Consider the following 14,178-nt stretch of genomic DNA (forward strand, 5'->3'; position numbering starts at 1 on the left):
TAATTCTGTAATTATAATTTGGATTTAGAGCCTATGAGGACTCTAAAGATTAGTAGTCCTAGGAACCTTACTTGGTCTTATCACAGAATCTATCTGAAGCAACAAAATTGTAACTGGTTGACTTAAAATGTAAAATACACAAAAGGTATTTGTAATAACAATTTATTAATATATATAAAATGTACGAAGATTCCGAATGTTACAATGAAGCCCTGCTTATATACCTATGCAGTGTTGAATTTTCTAAGTCTAACCGTTAGAAAATTAATCTATATTCTGTTGGTTTATTTCTTCTACTTGTTTAAATTCGAACAAGTTATTTTGATCGAGGTGGATATTGGTGGCCACCCGCCAATTCCACTTGGACCCCCACCATTGTTTCTTTCAGTTTTTCAGTTTCCTTAATTGTAGCACAGTTTACTATTTTTAGCAGTTTTTTGGGTCCTAAACTTTCGGAGCCGTTTTGAGGCCCTATATGACTTTTTTTTGGCAATCTACCGCCAACGATTTTCTACCTAAAATCGTCTTTTCCGTCTAAAATTGTCCTTTCCGTCATAGTTCTCGGAGAGATCTTTCCATCGGGTTATCATGTGCGTCAAACGGAGATAATATGAACAAGTCGTGACCCCAGGAAGTTGGCTGTCCAACTCACTCCAACGGGGCCCATAAACTCTTGGTGTTACATCTCCTCGGGTTAGGCTTTTGGTTGTTTAGGGTTTGCTCTTATTGTTCAATAATAAAAAAGGCCCTTGAGCCTCATTGTAACGCATTTCAGAGGCATGTAGCCACCACATCTCTTCTCAGAGATAAGCTACCATCGCCTGAGCTAGTCTTATTTCCATTCTGTTTGTAAGCATATTTCAGTATTTGATATTAATGAAATGAAGTGTTATTTCTACTGCATCTTTGTATTTATGGTTATATCTGTAATTTGTTGCGTTCCTGTTTAAATCCGGATCAGTGGTATCAGAGGGGTCTGCTCTTTCTCTGTTTTTCTTTGCATGTCCCCAATGAGGTCGGGATATAAGGAGTTAGGGCTTGAACTGGTCAAACCTTTGCAAGACCAGCCTCGCAAATCCCGACGGCCTCCCATGGCGGATGAAAAGAAAGACGAGGGGGTAGGAGATCCTATTCCTTGAGCGACAAAGGAACGCAATGATGGACAACTTTGCCTAGATCCTTCGGCGGCTACCCAAGGGCGACGCATCTACTTCCGGCAGGTACAAGTTAGCTTTGACATTCCCATATTTGAGGGTCAGATAGATGTAGACGCTGTAGATAAATGGTTAAATCTGCTAGAAGGATATTTTTCTGTTCATGATTTTTCCAGCCGGGAAACATCATCTTTGCACTTCTCAAAGCAGACCCCCACGTCAAGGACTGGTGGGAAACCTACTGTGAGTAGAAGGATGAAAGTACGAACTCACTGTTTTCAACCGCACCCACTTGGAACTCGTTCCGGGATGCCATCAAGGAGCAGTACTACCTTGTCAGGAGCTATGAGGATAAATACATAAAGTGGACAACGCTACGACAGGGAAGGGACCAAGATGTGCCGGATTTTACTAATGTTTTTCATACCCTTCGCACGAAGTTGGGTATCAAGGATTCTGAGAAGCATTTGGTTCTCAAGTACCTCGGCTGCCTGCACAGGTACATCTAGGACGAGATGGAATTCCTGGACATCTCCTCACTCGGCACGACATACCGATATGCGGTCAAGATCGAGCAAAAGTTTAAATAGAAGAAACGAGACTTTGGATCTGCGAATTCGAAGCAAGGGAAAGGTGCCCCCAAACCGCAGAACAAAGGACAAAGCCAAGGTGTGGCGGCCCAAGACAACCCGCCAAAGCCGCAAGCAAAGAACAACGTCGTGAAGCGAAAGACACAAGAAAGTGGTGTGAGTTCCATACGAGCTCCACTCACAACACAAGTGAGTGTCGGGCCAAGCGGTCACTGCAAGCCGAGCTAAAGGCTTCAGAATTAGATGCATGTTACGACTCTGAGTCAGAACCCGACAAGGGGAATGACAAAGGGAAGCAGATTATCGATGCGGAGCCCAACGCCAACGTTGCCACCACGAAGATCCAGAAGGAGGAACTTGAAGATCTAGAGGAGGAGGAGTGCCTCGTCCACTCCGAGATGTGGGTAAATGGTTCCTCGCTACAGTTCATTGTCGACAGCGGGAGCCAAAAGAACCTCATTTCGGCAGAGGTCGTGAAGCGGCTTGGCTTACTGACCACAATACATCCACAACTGTACACCATCGGGTGGCTTTACCAAGGAAAGGATCTTCGCGTGAGCCAGCAGTGCCGTCTTCCATACAACATCAAGCCCTTCACGGATGAGGTATTATGTGACGTTGCTCCCCTTGATGTTTGTGATGTATTATTAGGCCAACCATACTTATGGAAGTGACATGCTGTGTATGAGTCAAGGCCTCGTGCTGTTATTGTTACTTTGGGAAATAAGTTGTACAGGATACTGGAGGTAGCACCGCCTATCGCCATCTCTTTGGTTACTGCAAAACAATGTAGTAAGTTCATTTCCAAAACCAGGAAATTTGTTTTCCTGATGATACACCCTTAGGGAAAGAAAAAGACGGTGGCCACGACCTCCAGACAGGGCCCCTCCGCACAGCAACAACAGATGGACAAGGTCATGGAGGAGTACGAGGATATCTTCACCTCCCCCACAGGGGTGCCTCTGCACTGTCAGGTCAAGCACTCCATCGATCTGACCCCAGGTGCGCTGCTGCCCAATGGACCAATCTATCGGCGCTCCGTTCTGGAGAACGATGAAATCAAGAGGCAGATTCAAGAGCTGCTATAGAAAGGTCACATCCGTCCGAGTTCATTGCCCTGTGGGAGCTTGATCATGTTGGTATAGAATAAGGATGGGACTTGGAGACATGTATTGACTATTAGGTGCTGAACAAGATCACTGTCCAGAATAGGTACTCGATCCCACGAATTGATGACCTTCTGGAACAACTGAAGGGGGCAAAATATTTCAGCAAGATTGAATTGAAGTCCGACTATCACCAGGTACCAATCGAACCCTCCGATGTGTGAAAGAATGCCTTTAAATCCAAGGAGGGCCTTTTTGAATGGTTGGTTATACCTTTTGGGTTGACGAATGCTCCTGCAACCTTCATGAGGTTGATGGATGACATCTTACGGCCATTCACCAACTCATTTGTAGTGGTATACTTGGATGACATCTTGATCTTCAGCCAGAGTTGGGAAGAGCACCTCCACCACATCCGACAGGTTCTCCAAACACTGCGACAACACAAGCTGTGTGCCAATTTGGAGAAATGCACTTTTGGCATGACCCAGGTTCAGTATCTGGGATACATTATTGATGAACGAGGGGTGCATGTGGATCCAGCCAAGATCCAAGTCATTCGGGATTGGCTAGCCCCAACCACTCTAATAGAGCTCTGTAGCTTTCTGGGTCTTGCTAATTTCTACTGCAGGTTCGTGTTGGGATTCTCTCATATCACTTGGCCCTTGAGTCAAGTCACCAAGGGAGGAGCGAAAGAAAAATTCTTTTGGTCTGAATCTCAACAGAAGGCATTCGCAGAGTTGAAACATCACCTCTGCTCTGCACTAGTGCTCACTTTACCAGACTTGCAATAATCATTTGAGATTGAGACAAATGCCTCTCACTATGCTATTGGGGCAGTCCTTACTCAACAGGGGCATCTAGTGGCATATCACAGTGAGACACTTTCAGACACAGTCCGGAAGTATCCACTTATGACAAAGAGATGTATTCCATTGTGCAGGCTTGCCGACAATGGAAGCATTACATTTTAGGGAAGGAAACGATCATCCACACAAACCACCGACCCCTACAGTTCATACAGATGCAAGGGAAGTTGCAGAATGATCGCCATCAAAAGTGGTCCACATACCTATAGCAGTTCCATTTGAATATCAAGTATAAGAAGGGTAGCACCAATAATGTTGCAGACTGCCTCAGTCGACCATCGATCATGGTGTTAACCACCATGCTCAACTCTTGTGGGCACGAGACTTCTGATTGGCCACTTCTCTACAAAAGCGACCCAGAGTTCGGCCACACATACCAGATGCTCTTGGAGGGTCAGCAAGTTCCAGATTTTCACCTCCAGGATGCCTTGCTATGCCACCTGGGACACCTTTGTGTTCCTTCAAGCGAGCGAGCCAAGATGATTTGGGAAGCGCACTACAGTCGGGCCGCTGGGCATTTCGGGGTCGAGAAAACAGTGGTAGTATTGCAAAAGTATTTCTACTGGCCGAATCTTCGACAGGATGTCGGGAAGTACATCAGATCCTTGCACTGCCTGCGCCATTGCCAAACCGACCATCAAGAAGCAAGGCCTCTATACTTTGCTGCCTACCCCTAGTCGACCTTGGGAATCCATCTCCATGGATTACATGTCAGGCCTTCATTCTACTAAGCATGGCAATGACTGTGTTTTTGTGGTCATCGACAGATTCTCGAAGATGGCCATTCTGGCAGCCTGCAAGAAGAATATCACAACAAGAAGCCATTGCAAAACTCTTCTTTGAACGAGTCTGGGTACACTTTGGGATCCGACAGTTTATCATGTCAGATCGGGACAGCAGGTTCCTCAGTACATTTTGGTCCAGTCTCTGGTCGATGCTAGACACCAAGCTCACTAAGTCCACAACTTTCCATCCCCAAACTAATGGCCAGACAAAGATCGTCAACAGGATGATCGTACACATTCTGCGCACGTACAACTCAAAGCATCCACGCACATGGGATGAGAGCCTTCCCTATGTCCAGCACAGCGAGAACCGGGCTCTCCACAGCTCCACTGGCCACAACCCTTTTCGGGTGGGCTTGGGATTCCATTCACTATGTCCCATTGATGTGGCCATACCATTTGCAGCTACTCAAGCAGATTCGGCTCATGTCCAATCAGAAGCCGTTTAGGCAAACAACTTCATTGAGCACATCCAACATATCCGCTAGCAGGTCCATGACCTTCTGGAGAAATCAAATGCCAAGTACAAGCAGCGACATGATCAACATCGGGTGCCACACGAGTTTCCGGTGGGCAACAAAGTCTGGTTGCATTTGCAAAAGGAACGCCTTACCAAAGCCTATCGTAAACTTAGACCACTCCGATATGGTTCTTACACCATTACCAAGGCTGTGGGCGACAATGCATTTGAGCTCAACATTCCCCCATTCCTTGGCCTGCACCCAGTGTTCAATGTGGACTGCCTTTGACCATATTTCCCACCATTGTTGGACACATCAGACATTGTAGAACAACTCACACCTACAAAGTTAAATCCAGATTGCATGGAGCAAGCCACAACTGATCGGATCATGGACACGCAGATCAAGAACACTCACCAGCAGAAGATCCAACTGTATCGAGTTGTCAAAGCTAGGCAACTCCTTCACCAGGGCAAGTGGCTCACCAGGGACCGAGTTCAGTAGAAGTTTCCTCATCTTATGGAAAAACTCAACGCAATGGGGACCATTGCTTCCTAAGGGGGGAGGAATGATCTAGGTGGATATTGGTGGCCACCCGTGAATTCCACTTGGACCCCCACCATTGTTTCTTTCAGTTTTTCAATTTCCTTAATTGTAGCACAATTTACTATTTTTAGCAATTTTTCGGGTCCTAAACTTCCGGAGCCATTTTGAGGCCCTAAATGACGTTTTTTGGCAATCTACCACCAACGATTTTCTATCTAAAATCATCTTTTCCGTCGTAGTCCTGGAGAGATCTTTCCAACGGGTTATCATGCATGTCAAACGGAGATAATATGACCAAGTCGCGACCCCAGGAAGTTGGTTGTCCAACTCACCCCAACGGGGCCCATAAACTCTTGGTGTTACATCTCCTCGGGTTAGGGTTTTGGTTGTTTAGGGTTTGCTCTTATTGTTCAACAATAAAAAAAGGCCCTTGAGCCCCATTGTAACGCAGTTCAGAGGCATGTAGCCGCCACATCTCTTCTCAGAGATAAGCTACCATCGCCCGAGCTAGTCTTATTTCCATTTTGTCTGTAAGCATATTTCAGTGTTTGATATTAATGAAATGACGTGTTATTTCTACTGCATCTTTTTATTTATGGTTATATCTGTAATTTGTTGCATTTCTGTTTAAATCCGGATCATATTTAATAAATTTAAATACCAAAATAAACACAATACAGTCACAACATTTACAGATCATCAACTGAAAGAGAACAAGCACACAAGTGACACCATAATTTTTGGACAAATGTCCCTGGAAAAACCCAATGTGGGAAAACCGGTGCAGCTATTTTGAGGGTTTATTATTATGCAGTATTTCCTTGAGTACAACTGGGTGCCTAACTAGCTCACCTGACAAAGAAAAATACACGACAGCAATACCTCTATATTCGGAAACAGGTATTCAGAAAACTTGTCCCACGAAACCCTCTCCGGCACAACTGAAGCTCAATGCTGGCCCTTCTGGCCTTTGCGTCAACCTCCTACTGACCTATGTCAACCTAGGACCCTCTGCGTCAGCCCTCTGAGGCACTGCGCAGCCTCTGGGACCCTCTGTGTCACTCCAACAGCCTTTGCGTGGATGACGCAGTCCCTCTGGCCTTTGCGTTGTCTCTGCTAGGCTCTGCGTAGCCTGGATTGGCTACTGCTCTCGCTCTCTCTGCTTCTGTGCTGGTCTCTCAGTATTGTTTCTGCCTCTTTGCCTCGTACTCATTGCCCCTCGCTATTGATCACTGATTCAACTTTTCTTAGCAACCCCGCTCTAGCAAAATGAATGATTGATCACACTGGTGTATTCTCCAACTAATTCTCAATCCTCCTCTTATACTTTTCTCGTTGGTCCTTCAACGACCGAGATTAAATCTCTAATCAACACCTAAGATTAGATTTGGCTTAATCCATGACTTTTGGAACCTTCTAACCCAATTTTATATTAATACCTGTTAATATTTTATTTTTCCTAAGTTTAGACTTATGAACTCCATTAAAAATATTAATTATTTTAATATCTCCCAAACCAGGTACAATCTGTCCAAACCATTTCTGGGTCTTGGAGATATCATGTGCTTTAGCCTCTCCACCAATTTTCATGGCTAGATCACATCCGATGCTACCCCAAATCAACACTCCCTCTTAGTGAGGATTGTGCTCTAGTAATACTCCTCACTGAGCATTACACTAATTATTCGACACCGATACCTATGCTGATGTTAGGCCTCCCCACCCAACATCCTCTGCACTGCTGCTCATGGCCCTGCCACTTCCACTGCTGCATTTGTACGGCAGCTCCCTCTGCTTCTGTGCTGCTACTGGTCCGTCCTCCCAACACTGCATCTGCATTGCATCCCCCTCTCATCATGCTGCATCGTGCTACTGCACTGCAACTCAGTTACTGAGAAGTAAGTAATTGATCCACCCAACTTCTGACATCCCTGCCAGGCTAGAAACACTCCCGATTTTGAAGCTCCCTCTGCCGCTAACAAATGCTCCCTCTACTGACCTCTACCCTGTTGCAACAACTCCCTGCATCTCGCACCGTTGCAATCCTGTCTGTGCCATCCTACACCATTGCAACACTCCCGTGCCTCTCGCACTGTTGCAGCCTGCTAGCCTCGCGCTGCTCGGGGACTCCTGCATTGTAGCACTCTTTGTTGCTTCATCCGCATCCGTCTCTACTGGGGCTCCCATAGCAAGGTATAATCCAAGAGGTTGGGTACCTCAAGGATCCTGCCCTCATCGTCTATAGTGTTCCTGACTACAGCTCGATGTCTCCCCACCTCTTCTCTAGAGGCACATGAGCACTCATGGCACAATCGTAATCCTCCTCGATCTCCTTCTCCACCTTCGCTGGCACTGCCCTAGACTTAGAAGCCTCTCCATTGTTCTTCGGAGACTGGTTCGCATAGTGACCCAATTCCCCATAATGTAAGCACTTGACCTTGGAGAGGTCCTTCTTCTTTCTCTTCTCCTGCTTTCCCGCAGATGCTAGAGCCACATCCTCTTCCTCTTCCTTCTTGATCTGGACTCCTCTGCTGCTACTTCCCTTCTTGCTAAGCCTTTTGATCTCTTCTTGGTGAAGAGTTGCCCACAATTCTTCCCAATCTGGAAGATCCGCCCTGCCCAGTGTGCTCTGGACAAATGTCTCCCACTCTGCAGAGACCACGTTAAATGCGGTCCTAACCATCAACTCTTCATCCGGCATAGCTCCTATGGAAGTCAGCTGGTCCCTGATCTCCTTCAATCGACCAAGGAAGTGATCTATCTGCTCCCCTTTCTGCATCTGGTATGACTTTAGCTAATTCTCGAGGAGCATCTTCCTCTGCACAAAAGTATGTTGGTACAATGTCTTCAAAGTGTCCCACATCTCCTTTGTCGTTTCCTTCTCGGCAATATGTTGGACCACATGATCCTTGACCCCATCAAGGATGATGCACTTTGCCTTAGCCATTGCCTCCTCGTACCTATCATTTGCTACCGGGTCAACTAGGATAGCCATAGTTCTCAAGGCGAAGCCCTTGATGCGATGTCTGTCTAGAATGGACAAGATCCTGGCCTTCTAGACCACAAAGTTGGACGCTCCGTCCAGCCTATCCTGATCTCTTAGCCCATTCACGACCATCTCTCTGCTCTTCTCTGTCGACTCCTCCGAGTCTCTCTACTTCCCGCCTAGAAGTTCTCAGTTCGACTCCTGTTGAGTCTCTCTACTTCCCGCCTAGAAGTTCTTGGTTCGACTCCTCTGGGTCTCTCTACTTCCCGTCTGGAAGTTCTCTTCTGGACTCCCTCTGAGTCCTGATTTCTCTCCTGGAAATCCTTCTGCCAACGTCAAGTTGCCCCAGTTTGATTGTCTGTGCAACTGCAACACTGATCTGGATTCCTTGGCTAGAAATCTACCTCGGCAGCAACTCCCTCCAATTTGGTATTGCCCTGTTAGGTGTTGTTCTGACCACAATACCCCACCAGCTTCGCTTCGTAAACTACCTAAAGCATCCTATGCCCCAACAACTGAAGGATTGAGCCTCTTGGCTCTGCGCAATCCCGGCACCGGTAAATCAACTCCCTCAGCTCTCCTGGCCTCTGCGTGGCTCTATGTGAGCCTGATTCTGCCTTCCTCAGCCTCTACGCTGGCCTCTCTCTGGCCTAGACTGATAACGCAGTCTCTCTGCATCACTCCTTCGTCTGTCGCTTTCTGCAAGGATCAGCTCTATCACTCGGGACAACTGAATCTGCTGCAAATGCTCTGCTTAGTTGATGCCTTCAGTTTTCCTGTGATCTACAACCACACTTTGATACCATGTTGAATTATTTAAGTCTATCTATTAGAAAATTAATCTGTATTTTGCTGGTTTATTTCTTATACTTGTTTAAATTCGAATAAGTTATTTAATACATTTAAATACCGAAATAATCACAATACAGTGACAACATCTACAGATCATCAACTGAAAGAAAACAAGCACACAAGTGACACCGTTATTTTTGGACAAATGTCCCCGGAAAAACCCATTGCGGGAAAACCAGTGCAACTATTCTGAGGGTTTATTCTTATGCAGTATTTCCTTGAGTACAACTGGGTGCCTAACCGGCTCACCCGACAGAGAAAAAGACACGGCAGCCTATGTTGCAGGAAACATAGGGCAAGGGGGCGTTTCCATACGGAAATGGGTACGAAACGCTGAAACATGTATGGTACGGACCTGAAACACGTTTCAGGCCGTACTGCCACGTTTCACTCGTGAAACGTGGCAGTACGGCCTGAAATGCGTTTTAGGGCCGTATGACTCACGTTTTAGCTTTTTACTCATCTTTTTTATTTTTATTTTTTTTTATTATTGAAATTTGTTTTCTAAATTATTTTTAGGTTATCCTAGTGACTGCTAGTTGCTTCTAGATGCTTTTCTAAAGTTATAAAAGTGAACTTTTGCCCTAGTGTTGATATGCAATTCATGGTAATATTAAATTCTTAAAGTAAAAGTGATATTCTCCTTTATTTTTCATTTTCATCCTTTTACTTAAATTTTTAACATTACCATGAAATGACTCAGGATGTTTGAGAGTGGTTTTGCCCTCATTGGATTTCATATGGAGAAAGTAGAATTTTAGATCTCACTCAAAATCCAGCAGACTTATCTGTTTTTCAAGATTTCAGGATTGGGGGATTGCAATGTTTCCATTGGATTTTATCATGTTCTAGGGTATGGAACTTGTATTTAATCAAGAGAACCAAGCCCTCTATGTAGGGGAGACTCCCAATAATGAAGAGCATGTAGGGTACTAGGGTATGAAACTTGTATTTAATCAAGGGCACTAAGGTCGTTTGACTATGTAGGAGGAGACTCCCAATCAAGCACGAGACAAGAAATTAGAAATTTCTCATGGCTGATTTTGGATATTTCTATTTTCATTATGTGATCATTCATAAGTAAATGTGATGTAAATTTAGAGACCTATAGTTTATGCATTGACAATTGACAATTTTATCATAATGTAATAAATTAGAATGTATCATATATGCTTTATGATTGCACATATTTCTTAAATGTCCTAATATATATATATATATATATATATATATATATTCGCGTTTCCCCGTTTCCAAAATTTTGGGAGGTCGCGTTTCGTATCGGTTCCCGTTTCGGAAACTCGTACCCGTTTCTCCGTTTTGTGCAACCTAGACGGCAACAATACCTCTATATTCGGAAACAGGTATCCAGAAAACCTGTCCCATGAAAGCCTCTCTGGCACAACTGAAGCTCAGCGTTGGCCCTTCTGGCCTCTGCGTTAGCCTCCTGCTGACTTGCGTCAACCCCAGGACCCTGTGCATCAACCCTTTGAGGCACTGCGCAGCCTCTGGGACCCTTTGTGTCTCTCAAGCAGCCTCTGCGTGGATGACACAGTCCCTCTAGCCTCTGTGCTGTCTCTGTTGGGCTCTGCGTAGCCTGGACTGGCTGCTGCTCTCGCTCTCTCTGCTTCTGCGCTGTTCTCTCAATATTGTCTCTCTGTCCCTTGTTGCTGATCACTGGTTCAACTTTGCTTAGCAACCCCGCTCTAGCAAAATGAATCACTGATCACTCTGGTGTATTCTCCAACTGACCCTCAAGCCTCCTCTTATACTTTTCTCATTGGTCCTTGAACAACTGAGATTAAATCTCTAATCAATGGCTAAGATTAGAATTGGCTTGATCCATGACTTTTGGAACCTTCTAACCCAGTTTTATATTAATACCCATTAATATTTTATTTTTCCTAAGTTTAAACTTAGGAAGTCCATTAAAAATATTAATTATTTTAATATCTCTCAAACCGGGTACAATCTATCCAAACTATTTCTGGGTCTTGGGGATCTCATGTGCTTTAGTCTCTCCACCAATTTTCATGGCTAGTGCACATCCGATGCTACCCCAAATCAACAGGCAGGTGTCCTTTCACGACCGAACATGTCTTTTAGACATACCTTTTCATTTAACTTAATGACTATTTAACATAATCATTATTTTGATTTTTTATTATTTAGATTATTTATATTTATTTTATTAACACTGTCTCTTTCTTCGAAAAGCTTTGTCCCTAAGTTGCAGGAAACGTGGGCAGGGGGTCCGTTTCCCCAGGGGAAACGAAACGAAACTCGTTTCCCCGTACCGTACGGCCTGGAAACGCGTTTCCGGCCGTACGTCCACGTTTCCCGAAACGGAAACTTGGCCGTACGGTCGGAAACGCGTTTCCAGGCCGTACGTGCCACGTTTCCCCAAAAAAAACACTTGTTTTTTATTTTTATTTTTTTAAATTTGTTTTTTATTTTTTTTAGGGTTTCCAGGTAGGGTTTCCAGGTAGTAAATGTGATGTAAATTTAATCTTAATGTTTAAATGTTTATGTAAGTAAATGTATCATTCATGCTTTATGATTGCACATATATATAATAATAATTTTTAAATATTTTTAATATATATATATATTATTATATATATTCGCGTTTCCCCGTTTCCAAAATTTGGGGAGGTCGCGTTTCGTTTCGCTTCCCCGTTTCGTTTCGCTTCCGCGTTTCCCCGTTTCGTGCAACTTAGCTTTGTCCTCAAAGCTTAATTGATGATAATTTCTTTCACGTTGCCTACTCCTTCCAACATGTGTAAGCGATATTGTTGAGCTTAATCCATTTTGCTCTCGCCCTTTTTTCTTATATATAATAATGATTTTTTTAAAATTAAATAATAATAATAATAATATTATTATTGTTATTTATTTTTATTTTTATTTATTTTTAAATAATTAAATTATTTATTATGTAACTATATAGTGATATGACTATACAATTAACATGAAATATTTGTGCGTTATGTATATAGGAAGCGAGCTGACGGAAAAGTTATCGTCGTTTGAACATGGCTTGGAAAAGGACGACAAATGGGTTTTAATCGAGGTCGGACCGGAACTCGACCAATATCCACGCATCTGTCTCCACGTCCAATACTCGCATCTGTCAACGCATTCCGGTCTGGGATAACTCTACGTTCCGCTGGCACGCTCAGCTGCGATTAGACTTGCTTCATGCTAATAGAATGTTGTAGTTCTGAAATTTTAGCCCACGCATTGTAGAGCAATTTCTCAGCTGTAGCAGTTTGTGCATTCCTAGCAGCTTCAACTTTTGTATTAACAAAGCGCCACTGTAACAGCCTGTTCTGAAGCATGCACAACATATGAGATGCCTCTGAGTGGCTCATTCCCTACTTCCCCTTTCGTATATCACCTTTGAGGCTAATAACAGATCCCGCATTGCTGCTATGGATACTCTGATAATTTACCGGTTGTAGTGGCAATGGTTGCCCCCCTGTCATTATTCGACTTAATGGGCCTCTTCAAGTAGAAAATATTGAGACTGGCTTAACCGAAGAAATAGGTGGATAAGAACCTGAACTGGACTGCAGGCTACAATTTTCTGGAGGCAACTGATTTGATGGGGGTATTTGGCGTTGATAAGGTACAAACACTCCATCATCAAATTTCGGAAGATCGTCGTCATCCAAATTTTTAGTATAGCCACCATTTATACTAACTGCTATTGTGGGCCCAAATCCTGGGGGCACATCATCAATCAAATCATCATCATTAAAATCAGACGATTCAATAATCTTGGGTACATTTATTTGTTGATCACAAGGTGGCCAGGAACCAAATCCAGGTGGAATATCAGTTTCTGAAGCATCTTTATCTTCAGATGTAATATTTTCAAGTAATGTAGTAGTTAGTGCAGATTTCATAGTCGGTGATCTACTTTGAACAAAATGGTTTTCAAGGCTAGAATTAATCACATAATTTGGGTTGTCAGTTCCATATGGAACCGAATCTAAGACACCAGGGCGCGTTGGAGAATCCAGCAAATGACCAGATAGTGCAAGCTTTTTTGCATTTATATATTGTTGTTCTGACATCTTATGCATAATATTAGAGGTTACATTATTTCTTCGCCACACAACACATCCAATCAAACCATTCTGCTCATTTATATTCTCAAAATCTTCGTGTGTAACATATTTATTGAGAACTTTCATTGTAATAACATCAGTGGGGCATAGATACAGCTCAACTCCCGGAGCAGGTTCTGCATATCCTACCCTCTCCCCTTGCTTATAAGAACCAACAACCTCCTGAATGCTTGCCAGACCGTTCTCTGAGGAACCATCCTTGCAACAAATTGAAACCATTGTCAATTTCATTATGGTCAAGACTGTCCACTACACCAACAACTTCATCCTCATTAAGATCAGCTTCATCTGGATCGTCATCTTGATCGATATTATTTTCATATTCATCAGTGTCTATCACATCTTCATGTTCATCATTATAATCATCTACTGCTTCACCTTGTTTCGTTTCACCATCGCTATCATTTTCCTTATTATCGATTTCCTTTAGACGTGCTGTAACTTCTGCACATGATTTTTCTAATTGCTGAAGCTTTTCTTGAATTTTACTTAACTGCTCAATAAATTCGTGGCGAAAACTTAACGGCATATTGTGCGGCGGATAACGTTCAAAGACTCGCATGGCTTTGATACCACTGAAGCAACAAACTGTAGCTTGTTGACTTAAAATATAAAATGCACAAAAGGTATTTGTAATAATAATTTATTAATATATATAAAATGTACAAGGATGTTGAATGTTACAATGAGGCC

At 43.6% G+C, this 14,178-nt stretch overlaps 1 protein-coding gene across 3 annotated transcripts in view; it reads left to right on the forward strand.

The window, feature by feature from the left end:
* LOC149181004 (two pore calcium channel protein 1-like) overlaps window positions 1-14,178 on the forward strand; it is a 534,602-nt gene that overhangs the window by 152,561 nt on the left and 367,863 nt on the right. The gene's annotated exons all lie outside the window — the stretch shown is intronic.

The sequence above is a fragment of the Pinus tabuliformis genome, chromosome 3_2, assembly GCF_031772625.1.
Source record: "Pinus tabuliformis cultivar Carrire ecotype Pingquan chromosome 3_2, CPIR1, whole genome shotgun sequence".
In the NCBI taxonomy this organism is placed as follows: Eukaryota; Viridiplantae; Streptophyta; class Pinopsida; order Pinales; family Pinaceae; genus Pinus; species Pinus tabuliformis.